The sequence below is a fragment of the Chanodichthys erythropterus genome, chromosome 10 (assembly GCF_024489055.1).
Source record: "Chanodichthys erythropterus isolate Z2021 chromosome 10, ASM2448905v1, whole genome shotgun sequence".
Classification (NCBI taxonomy): Eukaryota; Metazoa; Chordata; class Actinopteri; order Cypriniformes; family Xenocyprididae; genus Chanodichthys; species Chanodichthys erythropterus.
The window spans coordinates 43,949,952-43,972,865 of NC_090230.1; the positions used below are offsets into that span (position 1 = coordinate 43,949,952).

The following is a 22,914-nucleotide window of genomic DNA, read 5'->3' on the forward strand; positions in this document are numbered from 1 at the left end:
AATTCTGTAAGTCTGAAAATGAAAGAAAATGACATAAATCCCAAATTAAGTCCAGTGGACAGATAGTGGGGCAACTAAGCACTGGAAATTAACTGGTCAAAACCAGTTATAATTCCAAATAGAAATGACCTTTTCAGCACCAGATTAAACTCTAATTGGCCCTTGGGTAAAACATAGCACTGTATACTGTATACTCTTAAAAACAAAACAAAAAACTGATTAAATAAGTAGAAATTTCTTTGGCACTCTGTATAATTAAGTGTTGGCATCATGAAGTAGTCTAATTTTCCTATGGATTCAGTTTGATTGGAATCCACATGGAATTGACAGCTCAGGCAATTGTCTCAAAAACATTGTTCCAAATGTCATTGAGATGAATGGGAATGCTAGCCGATTTTTTCCAAGTATAAAAGACAGTAAACTGACAAAACAGGAAGACATTTTAGTCAGCAGATTCACACATTTTGTAAACACTTTTAGTATAGACTGAAATGTTTTTTTACACATAGCAATGGTCCCATTTCCCATATCATCCTGAAGAACCATATCAAGTTGAATGGTTCTAGAGTTTAGGGTTCTTTAGGGTTTCTTTATTCACACCCTTTTGGTTTTTAAATCTGTAATTGTCAAAGCCACCTTATTATTGATTTTCTGGAGCTCGACCAATCAGCTACACAGACTCTCAACAGGTACTTGATATTCTTAAAATATTTATCAATTTTAACCTTCAAATTGTAGCTGGCATCCTACCAATCCTCTTTTTCTTTTACGTTTTTTTAACAGAACATTTCAATGTGACCAGCTCTGTTTATTTGAGGATACTTCTGTGACAGAGATTTTGAATTTATTATGGGTATTATTAGAGGAGGGGTTTTCAAACCTTTCCTGGAGCACCCCCAGCACCACACATTTTGTATGTCTCCCTTATCTGGCACACTATATTTAGGTTTTTCAGATTTTCTACTCAATGACACAATGATGAAACAAGTGGTAGGTTTTATTATATAAGTTTTAGGAACCCAAACTAAGGCATGTAAGAGCTGAAGAATATGAGTTGAATCAACAATAGAGACTTTGGTGATGATAACTGGTTTTGTCTTACAGAATGTCTGGGCGCACACACACACACTAAAGCAGATGAGATGAGGAGATGACTTGGATGGCGGGGAGTTGACTTTGGATCGACTTGGAACAAAGTAACAGCGTTACATAAGCTTACAGTAGGAATTTTCCCAGGAAGTTTTCAGGTAACAGACTATGTTCTCTTGATGGGCCAGACAGCTAGTAATGGGTTCTGCTGTTATAAGTTAAACTATAATCTGGTACTGTTTAGAACCATTTTTCTTAAGAGTGTACTGGTGACATTTTTGCCAAGAAGTCTCATAGCAATAATTAACTTTTTTAGCAGAGTTTGTAACCTCAGCTGTCAGATTTTAACTCCGCTGAAAGGAGTCACCAAATTAGCATTTTATTCCACATGCATCACAGCTGCTGTGTCCTTTATCTGAAAGTTTTTTTTTGTTGTTGTTGTTTTTTTGGAAGTAGACATTAGTGTAGAAGATTTTCTTGGCGTACATTCTTTTATTGTTTCAAGACGCACTTAAAAGCACTTCAGTCAATGCGACACCGCAGAGCATGCAGCGAGTGCCTTAATGCAGGGAGGCCAACACACAGCTGTGAGCAGCTGTCTTTATATCTCTCGCATCACAGCTCGGCTCGCTTCTAAACTCGGACGCTTTAAATAGTGACAGCGGAGAGACGGAAAAGAGCCTGATCCTTTATAGGGACTTCACACTAAACCATCAGCCATTTGAAAGATCTAAATGCAAATTAGCACATTACAGCCCTGCTAACGTCGATGCACTTTTGTATTCACTCAAAAAAAAAAGATTTTTGATGCTGTTCAAATGGTTTAAATGTGATTGATTCATGTTAAATTGACTTGAAATGATTACTCTTTGACTTAACTTGATGTTTTCATATTGAAATAATAATTTCAATCAAGTAACCCAACCAGGAGTTAATCAAACAGGACTTTTACTTCCCATCATGCTTTGCAAAGGGGTTGAACTGAGAGAGTAAATGTTGAAATAAAGTATTATTTAAAAAAAAAATTTAGCAACATGAGAAAATGGAGTGTCTTATAAATGGTTACTGTTCTATTATTTTGGTATGTAAAAGTTTCTGTTATGCTAATGGTTTTGGGAGTTACCATTGTGGAGAAGTGTAGCACTTGTGCTTGGGTTGAGGACCAGCTCACTTTATCAATGAAGTGATCTCTATGGTAGTGTTTTGGGTCATATTTCCCAAAAGGTCATAAATCTAAGTTGATCCTAACTGCATTGGGGGCAATGGACCTACACTCAACTTAGAACATCATTATTTGCATAAATCAATCAAAATTTAAATATAATTGAGTCAACCAGATAGATATTCATTAAAAAAATCATACATGAACAAGACATTAACTACTTAGTGTAACAAGGCATAATTTAAAGTGCATTACCAGTAACACGATACAAACATTTTGATTCAGTTAGCTGCAGAGAAGTTACACTGACATATTAAAATCATGTTTAAACTACAAATGTATATTGTGTTCATATAAAATATTAAAAGCAATTCAAGTTTACTTGATTTGATTAGATGCTACGATTAAATCATGTTCATTCAACAATTTATTTTTTTGAGTGTAGCTGTTAATTGTTATTTAATTGTTCATTGCAGCAATAATTACCCTTCTGAAAAACAGCTTAAACCAGTCTAAGCTGGTTTTCCAGCCTGGTCAAGCTGGGTGCTGTATTATTAACTGTATTATTAACTTTTTGTACTAAAAAGATTGCTGTGCATATGGATATTTGGTTATGTTGCTAGTAAGTACACTGGCTCAATTTAAGTACTTTATTCTAGTACCAGAGCTATTTTACTGTTTGCTAAATGGTACAAATGCTCCTAGCACATTATACTGAGAGTTTTTGGGCTCACATTATAGTCAACAACTTAAAAGCAACAGCTTAATAAGCATAAACAAAACATGCCATTTATTTTGTCACCAGTCTGCTAACAAGTGTGGGGCGATAATACTCCAGTTTCCAGTTGCTAAAAGTTAATTAGTCAAAAATTTCAAAACCAAATGGATTAAAATGGCATCCATTTTTCTTGTTTACAGAGTTATTATGGTTATCTTATCTTTTTTTAAAATCACACATAGCATCTATATTACAGGTTGGACATCACACAAACACACACACACACACACACACACACACACACACACACACACACACACACACACACACACACACACACACACACACACACACACACACACACACACACACACACACACACACACACACACACACACACACACACACACACACACACATGACCACTGACAGGTAAAGTGAATAACATTGAACATTGAATATCTCTTTGTCACAGCACCTGTTAGTGGGTGGAATATATTAGGCAGCAAGTGGACATTTTATCCTCAAAGTTAGAAGCAGGAAAAATGGGCAAGCATACAGATTTGAGCGAGTTTGACAAGGGTCAAATTGTGATGGCTAGACGACTGGGTCAGAGCATATCAAAAACTGCAGCTCTTGTGGGGTGTTCCTGGTTTGCAGTGGTCAGTATCTATCAAAGGTGGTCCAAGGAAGGAACAGTGGTGAACCGGCGACAGGGTCATGGGCAGCCAAGGCTCATTTATGCATGTGGGGAGCGAAGGCTGGCCCATTTGGTCCGAACAACAGATGAGCTTCTGTAGCTGAAATTGCTCAAGAAGTTAATGCTGGTTCTGATAGAAAGGTGTCAGAATACACAGTGCATCACAGTCTGTTGCATATGGGCAGACCAGTCAGGGTGCCCATGCTGACCCCTGTCCACCACCGAAAGCGCTAACAGTGGGCATGTGAGCATCAGAACTGGACCAGAGAGCAATGGAAGAAGGAGGCCTGGTCTGATGAATCACGTTTTCTTTTACATCACGTGGATGGCCAGGTGCGTGTGCGTCGCTTACCTGCCTACACACATATATGCACCAATCAGGCATGGTTTTATGGTTTTAGAAAGTCTAAGGAATTGTTTATATAGTGGCATGAAAAAGCATGTGAACCCCTTGCAGAATCTGTGAAAATGAGAATTATTTTAATAAAATAAGAGGGATAATAAGAAATGCATGTTATTTTTTGTTTAGTACTGTCCTAAGTAAGATATTTTACATAAAATATCTTTGCATTTAGTTCACAAGATAAAACAATAGCTGAATTGTTTCATAACTGATTCAAACACACTCTCCATATGATTTTCCACACGCCAAACTAACACAATTCATGAACGCCTGCAGACATAACAAGATCCTTTCCTTTACATGCAGCATTCACAAGCTGAGAATTGCAAGCAAAATTCAAAACACAGCCCATAAGTCACTGGGTTTGTTTCTCTTGCTAAAGGCAATATCCTCTATATGCACAACAGGATGAACAGACAAAACTTATTTTTCTTTCTATTTTTTTCCAATCTGTAAATTATAAATGTGACATGGGTGCTTGGAACATTTCGCTTGAAACTAAAATGGCAAAATGGAGTCATCACAAACACCCTTTGGAGGATGATGCAGAAAAAAAAGAGAGATCTTTTTGCTAAGTTTCAACAGAGAAGAGGATCTGTTTTGGTTCTCTTTTCATAAAAAGCCTTAGCGTGTTGCTGGGGAGAATGCAGAGTCCCCAGAGGTGACAAACAGCCCTTATTACTGCCAATCTACGCCTACCTGTGCCTCAAAGGATGTCAGGATCCAACCTGCCAGCCCTGTGCTCATGATACTGAGAAGATCAAACATAAGGTGTTTAAAAGGAGGGGAAAAACAGGAAGTTGGGCTGCAGTGTGTGAAAGAGTCTGGAGATTTTCACACACATGGAAATGCACAGTCCAGATATGGAGGGCTCTGTTGTCTGGGAGATACATTTTACATTTAAACCAGAATGTGGCATTGCTGTCTGTCACTGATAGTGCATGGTTGAATGTCAAATCTTTCTGCTTTAGAGACAATGCTAATTTACATTTTATTGACATAAAAGAAAGATGGCATCTTCTAATAAGGCATCTTCTTTTTTTAAAGATCGGTCATTCTATAAAACAGGTGTCTTTTCTATTTAATAAAAAATTCTATTAATACATATAATGAGCTTAGTGTTATTTAATTTCCATGTTAAGATAAATGTATACATTAATGGTGTAAGAGCACCTTCAAAATGGTAGCAGTGTTGATCATGTTATCATTTAATTTTACACTAACACAACTCAATTATCACTTGGTGTCTACAAAATAACATTGACTGTTGTAAAATAACAAGGTTGACATTCTATGAAATGGGTGTCTTTCCATTTAATAAAATGCTAAAAAAAATTTAAGTACTTTTTTAAACATTCTATTAATACAAATATTGTGAACTTTTGTGCAATTGAAAATTAAATTTACCTCAGCATAGTTGAATAACAAGAGTTCAGTACATGGAAATGACATACAGTGAGTCTCAAACACCATTGTTTCCTCCTTATATAAATCTCATTTGTTTAAAAGACCTCCGAAGAACAGGCAAATCTCAACATAACACCGACTGTTCTGTAACAGTCGGGATCATTAATATGCACGCCCCTAATATTTGCATATGCCAGCTCATGTTCAAGCCAATACACAAGGGCAGGCAGTAACGTCTGGATCTGTGCACAGCTGAATCATCAGACTAGGTAAGCAAGCAAGGACAATAGTGAAAAATGGCAGATGGAGCGATAATAACTGACATGATATGATCATGATATTTTTAGTGATATTTGTAAATTGTCTTTCTAAATGTTTCGTTAGCATGTTGCTAATGTACTGTTAAATGTGGTTAAAGTTACCATCGTTTCTTAGTGTATTCACTGAGACAAGAGAGCCGTCGCTATTTTCATTTTTAAACACTTGCAGTCTGTATAATTCATAAACACAACTTCATTATTTATAAATCTCTCCAACAGTGTAGCATTAGCCGTTAGCCATGGAGCACTATCAAACTCATTCAGAATCAAACGTAAACATCCAAATAAATACCATACTTACGCGATTAGACATGCTGCATGACAAACACTTTGTAAAGATCCATTTTGGGCATTATATTAGCTGTGTGAACTTTGTTTATGCAATGATGGAGTTGAGAGCTCGGGAGGGGGCGGAGAGCGCAAGCAATTAAAGGGGCCGCAGCCTGAAACGGTGCATTTCTAATTATGCCTCAAAATAGGCAGTTAAAAAAATGTATTAAAAAAAACCTATGGGGTATTTTGATCTGCAACTTCACAGACACGTTCAGGGGACACCTTAAACTTATATTACATCTTGTAAAAAAACGTTCAATGGCACCTTTAAATACACAACGGTGATGAAGTAAAGGATGACCAGCTGTGATGACTGAGTTAGAGTCCATGGTAACAGATGAGTGGCGGGAAACTAACACAAAGGAAACAGGAACTAATGAAAACAAACTAAGAGTCCATTAATAATACTAAGACAAAAACAAAGTCCAAACATAATGAAACTGTGACAGGTGACATTTTAAGATCATTCCCTAATGACTAACATAAGATAAAATTAATATAAAAGTGTAGACTTTAACTTGAAAAGTTCACTTCTTTAAAGTCCGTGTAAAGTCAATTCTGAGAATTGTTTCTAAACACATTATAATTGTTAAAATGTATTGCTGAAACACATTACAAAGACTGTGAACTATGTAGCACTAAATTGTGGCCGTTAAACAGTTTTTCACCAATTCTGTGTTCAGGATTTTTTGGGTGGGGCTAAATTTACTAAAATTACTGTCATTACTAATGGTACTACAGCCTACATTTTTGCTATCTGCGTTCGTCATGCAACCCGTTGCAAACCGATTACTTAACTTTTTTTTTTTTTTTTAATCATTCAAATTTGGCTGGGTGGTGGTTAATACATTTTTCTGTGGTGTGACAAACTCAGAACACATATTTTAATATTGCTTTAAGATTTATGCAATCATTCGTTGCTTTAAAGATGCAAAATGGGTTGATGCACAAATTGGGGATGCAACTTCGAATCTTTTTTTTTTAAATACACTGATAACTAAAATCGAATATACATACTGTACTGTTCAGTATGTTTTTAGATAAAAAATTAAAGGATGTTTTTTAAAAGGTTAGTTCACCCAAAAATGAAAATTATGTCATTAATCATTTTAAACAGATAAAAATCACAACACACAAAAACTTTCTTATTATATTTAATAAGGTAATAATATTTACAATATTTGTGTGTCATATATGTCATATAAAACAATAACAAAATATTTTGTGTGTGTGTGTGTGTGTGAGTCTACACATAGTAAGAGTTTGCATGAGCTATTTAAAGTCATTTTAACACGTTATATGACAGAAATGGCATCGGTTTTGTACAATGACCCAGATGGATTCTAGTTTGTCTTTCTCTATCTTTCGTTTCTTTTGAACTCCTACTCCTACTCCTTTTTTTCTCTCTGTCCTTTTTTCTCTCAGAGCAAAGTGAACCTCTGAAAAATTAATTTGCGCAGTGCCGCAGTTTGGTGCAGGTCTGCTAATTCTGTATAGGTGCACTAAAGTATCTCACGCCTGGAGGGTGCACCTGCAGCTGAGCCGACAGGTGTTAGATAAATCATCAGACACTCTCAGAATCACCTTGTTTTTAAAGCCCACGTGGAAAAATGCAAGTAACTAGCTCGTGACATTTTGGTAATTAGCCTCTTGACATAATTCAGAAGGAAAATGTTATCTGCTAATATGCTTATGATAGAGGTGCAGGCCTTGAAAGAGCATTTGAGTGGGTTTACATGCATTAGTGATTGAGTTAAATATATTAATGACATCACTCAGAGTCAATTAACAAAGCCTCTGAGGTTCATTCAAACATGTCATTCTTTGCTTTATAAAAACATGAATTAAAATGCAGCCACTATTGTTATACAGATATTGTGATTCTCTCTGTCTATAATGTCAATAATGAGTTTGAATAGCGAGGGTATTCTCGACTGCAAACCTCACCGAAGATACAGTCTCTGCCGGTCTGTTTCAGGCGAATGCATTATGACTATTGTTCCAGGCGAATGCATTATAATCACGGAACAGATCAGATCGGGCTAATTACATTTAACATCAAGCTATTTCCAAGAGACATTTGCACTAATGTAAGAAAAGTATGCAAGCGGATCTGTAGGTCCATTTGGATAATGTTCACCATGTCTAAAACTTGCTTACATATGACCAGCTAAAAAGCAAAAATTAAATGTTCATTTGGGGGCATTGGCTTTTAAGACCATCACAAGCAATTTCTACAAGATAACTTTACAAGATATATGTAAATCAACAAAAGTCACAACAGCAATTCCCAGTATACAGTGCGTCTGGAAAGCATTCACAGCGCTTCACTTTTTACACATTTTGTTATGTTACAGCCGTATTCCTACAAACAATACCCCATAATGACACCATAAAAGAAGTTTGTTTGAAATCTTTAATAATTTACATTTGGCACGAATTACAGCCTTTTTGAGTATGATGCTACAAGCTTGGCACACCTATTTCTGGGCAGTTTCTCCCATTCTTCTTTGCAGGGCCTCTCAAGCTCCATCAGGTTGGATGGGGAGCATCGGTGCACAGCCATTTTCAGATCTCTCCAGAGATGTTCAATCAGGTTCAAGTCTGGGCTCTGGCTGGGCCACTCAAGGACATTCACAGAGTTGTCCCGTAGCCACTTCTTTGTTATCTTGGCTGTGTGCTTAGGGTTGTTGTCCTGTTGGAAGATTAACCTTCAGCCCAGTCTGAGGTCCAGGTTTTCATCAAGGATACCTCTGTACATTGCTGCAATCATCTGTCCCTCAATCCTGACTAGTTTCCCAGTTCCTGCCACTGAAAAACATCCCCATAGCATAATGCTGGAAGTGGAACCACCATGCTTCACTGTAGGGATGGTATTGGCCAGGTGATGAGCGGTGCCTAGTTTCCTCCAGACATGACGCTTACTATTCAAAGCCAAAGAATTCAATCTTTGTTTCATCAGACCATATAATTTTGTTTCTCATGGTCTGAGAGTCTTCCAGGTAGGCTGTCATGTGCCTTTTATTGAGGAGTGGCTTCCGTCTGGCCGCTCTACCATACAGGCCAGGAGTGCTGCAGAGATGGTTGTTCTTCTGGAAGGTTCTCCTCTCTCCACAGTGAAACACTAAAGCTCTGTCAGAGTGACCATCGGGTTCTTGGTCACCTCCCTGACTAAGGCCCTTCTCCCCCAATCGCTCAGTTTGGCCGGGCGGCCCGCTCTAGAAAGAGTCTTGGTGATTCCATACATCTTCCATTTATGGATGATGGAGGCCACTGTGCTCATTGGGACCTTCAATGCTGCAGACATTTTTCTGTACCCTTCCCCAGATCTGTGCCTTGATACAATCCTGCCTCAGAGGTCTACAGACAATTCCTTGGACTTCATGGAATCCAAAATGTGGAAAAAGTGAAGTGCTGTGAATACTTTCCAGATGCATTGTATCACCAAAAAATAAAAGCATGAAAAAACATACACACTAATTAGCGTTTATGATTTATGAGTTATTTAAGACCTGTGGTGCAATTTAAAGACATTTTTATGTTTTGTGTTAAACATAAATTACATCCAGTCATGCTTAAAATGTAAATTTTAAAGCCACTGTTTTTTTTTTTGTTTTTTTTTAAATGGAAATTGTGACCAGTTTGCTAACATTTGTTGTAATCCTTATGTATCAATTTAGGATTTTTAAGAACATTACAGTTTTAAAATTCACTTTTATTTGGGTATCTTTATCCCCCAATTATACAATACAATTTATAAGAAAGTAATTACAAATATTAGTAAGGTCTGAATCACTGATCGCTTCCTCTTTCTCTGATTGGCCACTTTGAATCTATCCGTATAAATGTTCTGCCGAGATTTATTCCAGAAGTTCCAAAATCTATTTGATTTTCTGAATAAAATAATTTCTAAATAAAAAAAAAATCACTTTTGAGGTAGTGACTTCTTGTTAATTATGTTGTATGCCATTACTTTTTCAGGTATTTCTTAAAAATCTTTTTAGGACTGAAAGAGCTTTATTCACCTTTAGAGCAAAAAAAAAAAAAAAACAGATGCTAGTACAAGTGGCAATTAGAATGTTTCATGTTTTCATGGCTCTGATAATGTGTTTTCACACGTGGGTTGTGTTTGAAAACGAAATGATAGGAAATAATAATCCACATTGAAGTTACTGAGGGAGATAATGTGGTTTATCTCTAGCACATGCAATTGCACAGGTCATTCGATAGTGTATTCTGTGTTGCCCACAGTAAATAATAGTTCTTGTATGCACCACTTGCTGGCCCCTCAGAGCCACTTTGCACACATAATTATGTAATCATGTTCATCTTGCCTGCTGAAAGCCTGAGATAGATCTGACAATTGGAGGCATTCAGGCTTTTGACAACCGCACCATAATCACCCATCTGATTCTTTCCCAGCTCCTCCGTTTTGATAAACATCAATCCCAACCATACAGCCATGACAATCAGGGACTTTCATCAGATCAAAACGCAGCACAAAGCCACAACACAATTTTGTGGTATTTCAAATCTAAAACCAGAACCTGACCTTTATCTATTAAACATTTAGGATTAATGGTTGCAAAATGGACCTAATTCGTTCATAAAAAGACATTTATTGCAATTTCTTTGAGGCATGAAATTCATGGTCCACTGAATTTAATAGATGTAAATGATGGATTATAATTTGCAGTAATCCATTAGCACATGATTGCCTTTTTTTTTCTTCAACAATTTGCAGTGAGCCACATTGTTTCTTTGTAAGTTTTCTCTGTTGAGTGAAATCACAAACAATTATGGTCGGAACATATAATCAAAAGATTTCAAACCAAAATAACACAATGTTTCTAGATGGAGGCTAACAGAAATGAACACACAGATGAGATTTTGCCACTATAGCTTTACGTCCTGACACAAAAAGGGCTCAGTTTCTTGGAAACAGATTAAGTGGCCAACCAGCCAGGTTAAATTGCATTTGTCATTGGTGGTTTTTCATTTAAAATCCTTTATGGTCTTGGATTGGGCTTATATTGTGCCATTGAAATCAATCCAATAGATAATACAGAGCAGCAGTATCTATCTGAAAGATGATAAAATATACTAATGCCATGACTAATGCCATGACAACTGTGTCTCAAAAGTGATTGGCATGGTAATGGGTATGACAATGTTGATATGTTTGGTCGTGGTGAAATAGATCTGCTACGCTGCTGCTGCTGCTATTATTATTGCTACTGTTGGTTATTGCTGCTGCAGAGCAAGTACGGGACTTGCTGTCAATACATACACGAAACGCTGCTGTGAGCAAGTAAGACATGATGCTGCTGTACAATATAGTGTATATGAATTACCCATAGCAGATGATACCATGAAGAAAGTGATTATTTAACCAAGTCAAAAACAAATAAGGTAAGCCGGTATCCATATTCATTTCAGTATCAGCAGACGCAAAATGCTATAAAAGGTGACAACTTTTAAAGTTAAAAAACAATATAAGTGATGTAAATGATAAAAGCTCCTTGTGGGTTCTCGGTTTGATCGATTTGAGCAACCATAAACAACGCAAAACATACAAGTTGAGTTTTTGATAGGATTCCTATATAGAAAAATCAGTCTTTGCCCTCCAGCCGCATTTCGCATGCAGCAGTGACGTCATGTGCAAACAACCTATTGTATTTTTTTAAAAAGAGATTTTATGAGCAGAATGTCTAATATATACTGTTAAAATGTTTGGGTTTGTTTTTTTTTTGTTTTTTTAAATAATTTTTAAAGTAGCCTCTTATGCTCACCAATGCTGCATTTATTTGATCAGAAATTCAGTAATATTATTATCAATGTTGAAAACAGTTATACTGCTTAATAATAAATACATTTAAATTGACTGAAAAATACAATAAAAAACATTAGATACAGCCTCAAATTTGAAAAGCTATACTCCATGAGAGCTATAAATACCTACACAGACTTCTGATGAAAAATGATGGCATATGGTGCAAAACATTACTGATTTGTTTATTATTTTCAACCCATTCTAACTGAGGCATCTAAGACTCTCAACAACTAATTCATGCAGTTCAACAAAACATCATCTATTTCAACCAGCCAGTTAACTTTGTCTGGTATATATTTAAATCAGCAAAATTTGCAAATGTTCAAAAGATGTAGTGACAACTGAACACTGATTAACTTGACCAAAACTTTCTCAAACTGGCCCCGGGCTGCAGGACATCCTTATTATTGACCCCTCACCAGACAGATCTGGTCACCATCTTATGAGACATATTAGGTAATATCCAATAACAATCCTTGGAACTTCAGTGATACACATTATTATACTACTTCTTTTTCTTGTTTAAATTAGCAGCTACAAAAGGCCTTTGAAAGTAAAATCAAGCATGAAAGCTGCACTTCTTGTTTTCTAATATTCCCCATACACTGCAGTTACCTGCAATTAACATTTACCTAAATATTTATCTAAAAATTACAGTGTCACTTCCCTTACAGAAAAAACACATGAACTTCACATGTGATCACATGTTTTCCACATGTGATCACATGTGAACTTATATGATCACATGTGAGCAACATGTCACCACATGTGAACAACATTTCACCACATGTGAACAACATTTCACCACATGTGAACAAAGTTTGAACATAATGGAGCAAGTGCACATATGGAAAACATGTTACTAGCCTATAGGTTATAATGTGGAGCACATGTGGAATATATTTTCACATGTTGTAATTTTTTGGGCGGCACAAAGTCAGCGGCTTGAAACGGTCGGACCACCGTCGGCACACCATCGGCAAGCTGACCAATCTGAAAATGCCGTCAATCTGACAGCGTTTTTTGGGTGGCACATCACCAGCGGTTTGCCGCTGCTGGGTCACCATTGGTACACCAGTGGCAAGCCGATAATCGGTCCAGTTTCTACTAAGCGCTTACAGGACATCTTTTTTGATAAGTGTGTATTTATTTTATATTATTTTTACAGTTAAAAAATCTGAAAGTCTGAATAAAAAATATTAAGACTGACTTAATATCTATATCAAAAACTTGGTATAAAAAAACTGCCTATGGGCACGCTTTCAAATAAAATAACGTGGTTGAATGTTTGTAAAAAAAAAAAAAATAATTAAGTTATAAAAGTTACACACTTATTAAGTTATAAAAGTGCCACAATTGTCCCACTATGCTGGGGTGGCATTTTGCTCCTATAGGGTCATAAAACTACAAAATGAGTTTTAAATTCATGATTTAATATTAATGAGATTTTTTTATGTAATGTTTTAATTCTAGATGTTTATTTATGTAAGTGCTGCATGACTGTGACGTGTTTTAATGCGTGTGCGCGCCGAACCGCTTTCAAACACTGGAGCGGCGCAGAGTTGCCATGGAAACGGAGAAACAACAACTGACAAGCAGCAAAAACAGCAGCCTCTCGCTGTTGTTTTCACTTCTTTCAGGTGAGTTTAGTCGCTAAAATCACACGAATAACACACACAACTGTTCTTGACACTTCTCTAACATGTAATTGACACACTTATGTTGAATATTTACTTTACAGAAACAGTTTAGTGTCTTCGAAAAACTCCGTTATCATCTCCGTTAGCATCCCGTTTTCAGAAGAGGTAGGCTAACTCTAACGATCGATTTGTTTATAATAGTTTAGGCTTTTAATCACATCTTTATGTGTAGATGATGTGTAGAGGTTTATGTGTAGAGGTTTTGATAGTTTTGTAAAGGTTTTGCTGTCTATGGGTGATTAGAAGCTGGCTAATTTATAAACGTAAATGTAGCCTACTGTTAATCGGTGACGTAACTTGCAGGGAGCACAAGTTTTCAAAAGCGTTTTGATCTCTCATGGTAAACAAATATTGATAAACATTGTTCTGTGATTTCAGCAGCGACAAAATAACCCCTCTACAACAGAGGGAAAGCTCAGAAGATTTCAGCATTTCTGAAGGAACCTGCTGACAGGAAGGAAACACAGGTGAAACTCACCAATTAACTCCATATCCATTTTTTCCACAATATTTTTTACCTATACCATGCATCTGTTATTTTCTTCTTTTATTTTCTCAAATTTACAGTTTTTATTTATTTAATTTGTTTTAAGAAGGCTTTGACATCCAAATGTAAGTGACACTGTATGAGCAATATTTAATGAATAAGTAAACAAAAAAACATAAATTCAGTTTATGTGTATTCTTCTTTTCCTGCTGTAACGTTAGCTTCTTTTCTTTTAATGAACCTGGCATTGAATAATAATATTGTTGGCTCTGTGACAAATTGTTTATGTTCCTAGATCCTTCCCTGTTGATGCCCTGCACCATAGCAGAGTTGGAGCGGATAAAAAAGTTCCTGTCGGACCAAATGACTAGTAAGTAAAGCCTCTTAAACATACACTAATGTTCAAAAGTGTGGGGTCGATAAGATTTTTAATGTTTTTAAAGTATCTTCTGTTCACAAAGGCTGCGTTCATTGGATCAACATACAGTAAAAACAATTCTGACTTTATAACTCGCAATTCTGACTTTATACCTCGCAATTCTGACTTTATATCTCGCAATTCTGACTTTATATCTCGCAATTCTGACTTTATAACTCACAATTCTGACTTTATAACTCGCAATTCTGACTTTATACCTCGCAATTCTGACTTTATACCTCGCAATTCTGACTTTATACCTCGCAATTCTGACTTTATATCTCGCAATTCTGACTTTATAACTCACAATTCTGACTTTATTTCTCACAATTCTGACTTTATATCTCGCAATTCTGACTTTATTTCTCACAATTCTGACTTTATAACTCACAATTCTGACTTTATACCTCGCAATTCTGACTTTATATCTCGCAATTCTGACTTTATATCTCGCAATTCTGACTTTATAACTCACAATTCTGACTTTATAACTCGCAATTCTGACTTTATATATCACAATTCTGACTGTATATCTTACAATTCTGACTATCTCACAATTCTGACTTTATATCTCGCAATTCTGACTTTATATCTCGCAATTCTGACTTTATATCTCGCAATTCTGACTTTATAACTCACAATTCTGACTTTATTTCTCACAATTCTGACTTTATATCTCGCAATTCTGACTTTATTTCTCACAATTCTGACTTTATTTCTCACAATTCTGACTTTATATCAAGCAATTCTGACTATAACTCGCAACTCAACAGACCAAAAAAAAAAACATAAAATCCTTAAAAATTTGAGCACTTACAATGAATTATTGTTGAATTAATGTTTTATTGTAATTTGCTTGCTGAGCCAGATGACTGTTGTTTTTGTTAAAAAATTATTATTATTGTGTTAATGTTGTTTACTGAACAATATATTATTATTATTACATTAACTTATGTGTATTAATGAAAGCTTGTATTTTCATGATTTTCATCATAACAAAATTCAATGTAGTTGTAAATAGAATAAAATAAAACTGTATACCAGCACCAGCATCCCATTCCAGCAAGACCAACATATGTTGTGTTTTGGTGCTGGTATGCTGATGACCAGCATACCAGCACCAGCATCCGGAAACGGAAAAGATTAGTTCATTTCTCGAGTCCTCGGGTCCGAGTCATTCGTTCAAGTCCCCATAGGCTGAATACAGAAACAGAAATGATTAGTTCATCTCTCGAGTCTTCGGGTCCGAGTCTCGTTCTTTTGTCACGTGACCGCTTCCCGGTCCAGTGTCTCGCAAAATATACAACATTACATTCGGATTATAGACTGTATATTTTACTATATTTAAGAATTTTCATAAAATTATCAAAATAAGTCTGCAATAAACATCTGAACAAAAAGAAAGTTCCATCTTGTTTGTGTAAGAATATTTTTATTGTTAAATGTGGTGTTGTTATTATTTAAATTATTTAAAATAAATATTATTATAAACGAGGACTCGAGAGATGAACTAATATTTCTGTTTCTGTATTCAGCCTATGGGGATTTGAACGAACGACTCGGACCCGAGGACTCGAGAGATGAACTAATCTTTTCTGTTTCCGCCAGTACAGACTGCATATCCGTGCCCTAATATGGAGCTGTGACTTGATGAACGAACGACTCGGACCCACGGACTCGAGAAATGAACTAATCTTTTCTGTTTCCCGTAGTATGCTTATGAGATGTTGCGCATGCGCGGTCAACACAAAATGAACGAATCGCTCTCTGAGATGACTCGTTGTCCCGAGTCATATTTAAGACTCGTTCAAAATGAACGAATCGTTCACTATTTTACGGTCTATGCTCGCAATGCGGAGCCAGGCGAAAATATAAACGCGCCATTTTATTTCTCCATTTAATAAACAGATAGGTATTTGTTGTAAAAGAAATACAGTTACAATTTCAAGGATTTTCAAGCACTTTATCCAAAATTCAAGCACTTTTCAAACCTTGAAAACACATCATCAAAATTCAAGCACTTTCAAGGATTTCAAGCACCCGTACGAACCCTGCATATACGTAGACATAAATAGAATACTCTGAGTCAGATACAAATCTTTATATGCTATGTTTTTACCTCACTAGAAATCCTTAGAGTCATTAGAACTCCCATTTTGGATGGCTTCTAGAGGGCATGCTGTAGGTGCGCACAGGATATGATTGGCTACTACCAATATAACATATCATATATGATCCTGAAATCCATAAAGAAAAGAAATAAAACGTTACTTTATCAGGATAGTTTACTTTATTTATTAAGTTTACTTTATCAGGATAGATGTTTGCACTGCCCTAATCTGATTGTTTTACTATCCCAAAACAGGAAACCTGCTGAAGGAGACACAGAGGACTGAAACGACATTCCACACATTCAGAAACTCACAATTCATATTTTTATATTTGGTTTTGCTTTTTTTGTTTTAAAAATTCATATTCACATTTGTATTTCTAATGAAATTAAATAAAATAATTGTTTATAAATAAAGAATTGTAAATAAATTTGAATTGTTTGTTTTAATGTTGGGAAACATGGCTATAGGCCCTACATAAGAACATGCTATCATTTTCTGTTGTTGTTTTGTTAGAAATGATTGTTGATGGGTTTCAAATGTTATTCCAAGGATCGCACATGGGAATGTACATGTTTCACATGTGATCTCATTTCACATGGGAATATACATTTCACATGTGATTACATGGGTTTCACATGGGAATTTAAGGGTTTAACACGTGATCACATGGTTTTCACATGGGAATATGCGTTTCACATGTGATTACATGGGTTTCACATGGGAATATAAGGGTTTAACATGTGATCACATGGGAATATACATTTCACATGTGATTACTTGGGGTTCACATGAGACTTTATGGGTTTCACATTCCATCACATGGGTTTCACATGGGAATATACATTTCACGTGTGATTACATGGTTTTCACATGGGAATGTATGCGTTTCACATGGCTATTTTATACATGTTTCACATGTGATTTCATGGGTTTCACATGGGAATATACACATGTTTACATGGGTTTCACATGGGAAAACATGGGTTTCACATGTGTTTCACATGGGAAAACATGTGTTTCACATGTGTAAATGTTCCAAAAGCACACATTTCCCATGTGAAAAACATGTGATCACATGTGAACACATGTGCTTTTCACATGTGATCACATGTTAAATTTCACATGTGCATTTTGTCACATGTGATCACATGTGCTTTTCACATGTTTTCACATGTTAAATTTCACATGTGCAAAAAACACATGTGCATGTGGTCACATGTGACCACATGTGTTTTTGCACATGTGAAGTTCATGTGTTTTTTCTGTAAGGGTTTAGAAAGGCTAAAAACAAAATGTAAAAAAAAAAATTTAGTGTGAAAATTTGGCTTAAAAAAAAAAAAAAGTGAAATGAACCATTAATACCAATTGCTCTAAATTACCACCTTTGTCACAAAATACTTCTAATTTCTCTTAATACCCGATCAAACAGTCTAGTGTGCAACTTGTTCCATTTCATGACCATCACTAATAACTGTTTGAATCATGTACACTGGCAGGTATAATTACAGACCAACTGCAACACACTGTGAATAGCGAGATTCATTTGATTATAAAATATACCATTTCATTTTCAATAGGTCTCCATGGCTCTCCCTCCAATGGAAATTGCTCTGGGCTTTCAATTCAAACACACATACGGGCCTGATGCTGACATAAACACAAGAGATTAAACTCGGAAAATCTGCATAAACATTTCTTTTCATGTCTACTGCCCGCCTTCGACAAACATTTGAATAAAATCAATTGTTCCACCTCACCAACTTCAAGGTTTCCCCACCATGCTAAATGAGTCAATATAACAATCAATCTTGTGTTTAACTGACATTTACTTCACAGAAAAATATAAAGGTATAAACATAGAGCCCTGTCTGTCTGACAGCACCCCAGCCTCTTTTTTTTTGTCCTTGCCAAACGAGAAGTAAACAGGTTCCAGCATCAGAAAAAATGGGAAAACACATCAGCATCAGTGCTGCAGATTACTATTCCTCAGGTGTGAATGCCAAGGAGTGAGACTCACAAAGGAGAAGTCAGAAGCATAGCTTCACAAACAAATAAATAATAAAAACATTGTATGAAAAATACAGGCGCTTTCTGGACAGTTTTAGATCACAATTTATTATCTCAAACAGAATGCCTTAAGCAAATAAATGATTCTACGGTGAATCAAAGCAAAAACTGAATGTCTAAATCATTCAAGCACTCAGTTGCTGATATCACAAACATAAAATGGCATGTGCTTTCATATTAATCTGGGAAAGTTTGTGACACTCTCTGCAGCAGTTTGACACAAGGCATGCTGAGATGAGCCAGACCCCATCTTGGATTAAAAATGCAGGATATAAATTATAAATGTTGCAAGTCTTGGTTTGAAAATGGCGCTGGACTGCAGAGGCCAGACAGATAATTAGTCTTCCATTCGTTATGCCTGGAGGACAGATAAGGAGTCCTTTAGTATTGTCCCATATTAGACTTTAGTTGTTAAAACTAAGTGCAAGGAGAGAGAAAACAACTCAATCATATCCAGTGGGTTCAGCTGTCTCTCAGTGATAAAGCTACTACAGTTTTTGCACAAACAAATGTTGAATGAATGTTTTCCTTCTTCGATAATGAAAATGTCTCAGGTCTCAGGGACAGGTGAACCTCGAGTAAACATGCTGAACATAGTGAACACGGTGACACGGTTTCTAACTGATCTAATCAGTCATATTTCCGCAGTTGTATTAGTTGGTTTATGACTTTGTCATTTTGTGAGTGTGCCGTGCAGATGATAGATGAGTATAGCTAAACACATTTTCAAACCTGTGGTCTCTCCTCATCGAAAAATAAGTCTATTTTGAACACGTGCACTTTCGCAGCTGTGGTTGGACATGAAACAGCCAAAACCGATTGAGGGATGAATTGGACTGACAGTTGAAAGAAAAAATCCGGCTCTAGTGAAGATTCCAGATCACAAAATCTGACGCGTGTCTTAGGCACACATCACGTCTTCCTCAGTTCAAAGTGGACCCCTGGTGATCAAATTTTTTCAAAGATCATGAAGTGTCTTTACTTGCATGAATATGTCCATGCCTGTTCATACAGTACAAAGCTGATTTTTTATTTAAACGTAACAATCAAAAGAATTTAGTTCAGATACTAAATCAACTTATCATTATCATCATCAACAAGAGAGATGTGGTTTCTTTGGTTTCAGCTCAAATAGGTGACCAAAGAGGTGTATATCGAAGCCACTCAAAAGCCTGTAAGGTTAGCAAATAAATAAAAATAAAAAGTGTAATGCCTGCTAATGCTGCGGTATGCAGGGAAGGAGACCAGAGGACATTTTTATAATGGATGTCAATGGAGGAGAGGCTTCACTGACTGTGCTAAATAAAGTACTTTTGTGGGAAAACAGCTTATCATTTAATGAATCTACAGCCTATTGGCTAATCTTCAACATGTTTGCTCTTAAACATTAGTTTTGGATTTATCTATTTTTGCTGGGGAAAAGAAATGCTGTTTTATAAGAGAAGTCACGGACAATTGCGTGACAGGTATGATTCAGTTTACGGCACTTCTCATTTATTTCTATGGTATCTTCAAACAGTAATTTAACAGTCGGACAACTATGAACACAAATCAGTGACGTCAAGTTTTAGATTTTGATGTAGCTGGCTGAGCAATCGTTTGGGTGGCTCGCCAATGTATTAGATTTCTCTAATACATAAAATAAGTAAGCTTGACCAGAGTTCTTGTGGGGAGAAGAATTTATTGAAGGTAGTAGTGTAGTACAGTTCTTCAGCAGCGATGTCAGCATGTCAGCCTTCAAAACATCTTAACCCAAAGTTCTGTCTGTGGTAAAGAACTTTATACATAAAGACAAAAGGGCTACAAACAACAGAATACTGTAAGGACCTCCCACAGGAGATCGATCTACCCTGCGATCTACTCTGAGCAACGCTGTTTCTTTGTCATTCACCCATCCGTTTCTGTGGGCCATATGTCTGGGCCATTTGGTTCACACCTTTACAAACACAGAGTTGATTGCATCTGAGTCACAGTCACAATGTAAATGTATCTAACTAAAGATAATGAAAATACACATAATCTTTCACAAGGCTGTAATGTGATTTTTTTGGTTATTAAGGCACACGTGATCCAAGTTGGCCGTTACGCTTTCTCCAATAGTAGAGCCACTGACCCTCATATCTCCCAATAATAAGACCATCTCTGTATATATATTACTTGAAAAAAGGTGTTCGGCTTCACATTCATGTTGGCTCAAGACCTGCCGGAGCTATTCAACTTCTACTAGGTAAATGCCACATGACTGATGCTTTAAAAAGACCTAGCTCATAAAAGCAATCGACATTAACTGGGATAACGTACAGACAGCCAGACACAATTGCAAAATTAAAGGGATAGTTCACCCAAAAATGAAAATGTTACCATTATTTACTCACCCTCAATCCATCCTAGGTGTATATAACTATCTTCTTTCAGACGAACACAATCAGAGATATATTTAAAAAATCCTTAGACCTCCAAGGTTTATAATAGTTGTGAATGGGTGGCCACATTTTAAAACAACAACAACAAAAAAATGCATCCATCCATAATCAAAGTAATCCATAGGGCTCCAGAGGTTTAATAAAGGCCTTTTGAAGCAAAGGGATGCGTTTTTGTAAGAAAAATATCCATATTTAAAAATTTATAAATTCAAATAACCGTTTCTGGCGGATGACCGTACACATACTGCGCAAGTCGATTTGCTCCAAATGAGTAACCCCCTGACGCAATGTATGACGTCGTAGGATGCAGGAGTAGTCTAAGATTAGATGCCTCGTGAGGTTTAAACAAATAGGGCTGGGCAACAAAGTCAAGCTCCTCTGTCATTTTTCTATAAAATTTCTCAATTTAGACTTCTAAATCGTTTTGTTTTGCTCTCTCCTCTGCACCTCCACATTCGTCTTTGCGTCAGGTCAAAGGTTGCTCTTCCGCCCAAATTGACTTGCGCAGTATGCGTATAGTCGTCGGCCAGAAGCTAGTTATTTGAATTTATAAAGTTTTAAATATGGATTTTTTTTTTTTTTTTTTACAAAAACACATCCCTTCACTTCAGAAGGCCTTTATTAACCCTATGGAGCCGTATGGATTACTTTGTTTATGGATGGTTGCATTTTTTTTTTTTTAAATGTGGTCACCCATTCACAACAATTATAAACCTTGAAGGACTTATTTAAGATATTTTTTAAATATATCTCCGATTGTGTTCATCTGAAAGAAGATAGTAGCTTGAGGGTGAGTAAATCCTGGGATAGTTTTCATTTTTGGGTGAATTATCCCTTTAACCCCGACAGGGTGTTCAGGAGGACTTGGAGCGCATACTACACACCTACTCATTAAATAAATAAATATACCTATATATATATATATATATATATATATATATTATATATATATATATATATATATATATATATATATTTTGAAATTATACTAGGCTATAATCTCACCCCTTTATTTATTCAATTTCTTTAAAATGTAGACTTGCAACACAATCGTCCTAACAACAAGACAAACACTTCAACAAAATCACTGTAATCTAATACTGATAGCCTTATACACAGATCGATTTTCAATATAATTGATAAATGGTCTATTATCCATGAACAACAATAAATATATTAACCTTTCAGAAGTGAGTGTTTCTAAATAAATATTATGTGTGTGTGGCAATTCTTATGTTTTGTTGCCCTTGTAATCTTTCATCAAAATAACTTTCCCTCCCTCAGTAGCAACATCTTTTCTCTGATGACGTGTTTACTGGCATGACGGCAGGACAACCTGTCACTCAGATGAGATCACATAGCAAACCACAATAATCCAATCAAATCCTGATGGAAAAAATCAAGTCCTGCCCTACATTTTTTCTTGTTCTAGAAGCCATTCTTCATATGTGTCACAGGGAAAAAGAGACTATCTCAACTTCTGTTTAATGCCGGCTTTAAAACAGAATTGTTTCAGCAGAATACAACTAATTTACTGCCAGATGGTGTAGTTACACTATCTACCAGCAGGGGCCATGTTAACCAGCTAAACCTTGACCTCTTGAATGCAAATAATATTTTATATTAGGCCAAATATGTGGCTGCAGTTGTCAAACTGGCCAATTAATAATAGCACACTTAGTAAGATGAAACTAAAAATTAGTTGTTCTCAGCTTTCTGATCATATTGTTAATTGGTTTC

At 36.0% G+C, this 22,914-nt stretch overlaps 1 long non-coding RNA gene across 2 annotated transcripts; it reads left to right on the forward strand.

The window, feature by feature from the left end:
• Positions 1-13,067: 13,067 nt before the first annotated feature.
• Positions 13,068-17,478, forward strand: LOC137029643 (uncharacterized). 2 transcript variants are annotated; one of them, XR_010896311.1, is made up of 5 exons: positions 13,068-13,605; positions 13,707-13,770; positions 14,044-14,132; positions 14,448-14,522; positions 16,936-17,478. It is a non-coding gene; the product is annotated as an uncharacterized lncRNA (long non-coding RNA). The 2 variants fall into 2 exon arrangements; XR_010896310.1 differs by lacking the exon at positions 16,936-17,478 and having other exon boundaries at positions 14,044-14,682.
• Positions 17,479-22,914: the final 5,436 nt, after the last annotated feature.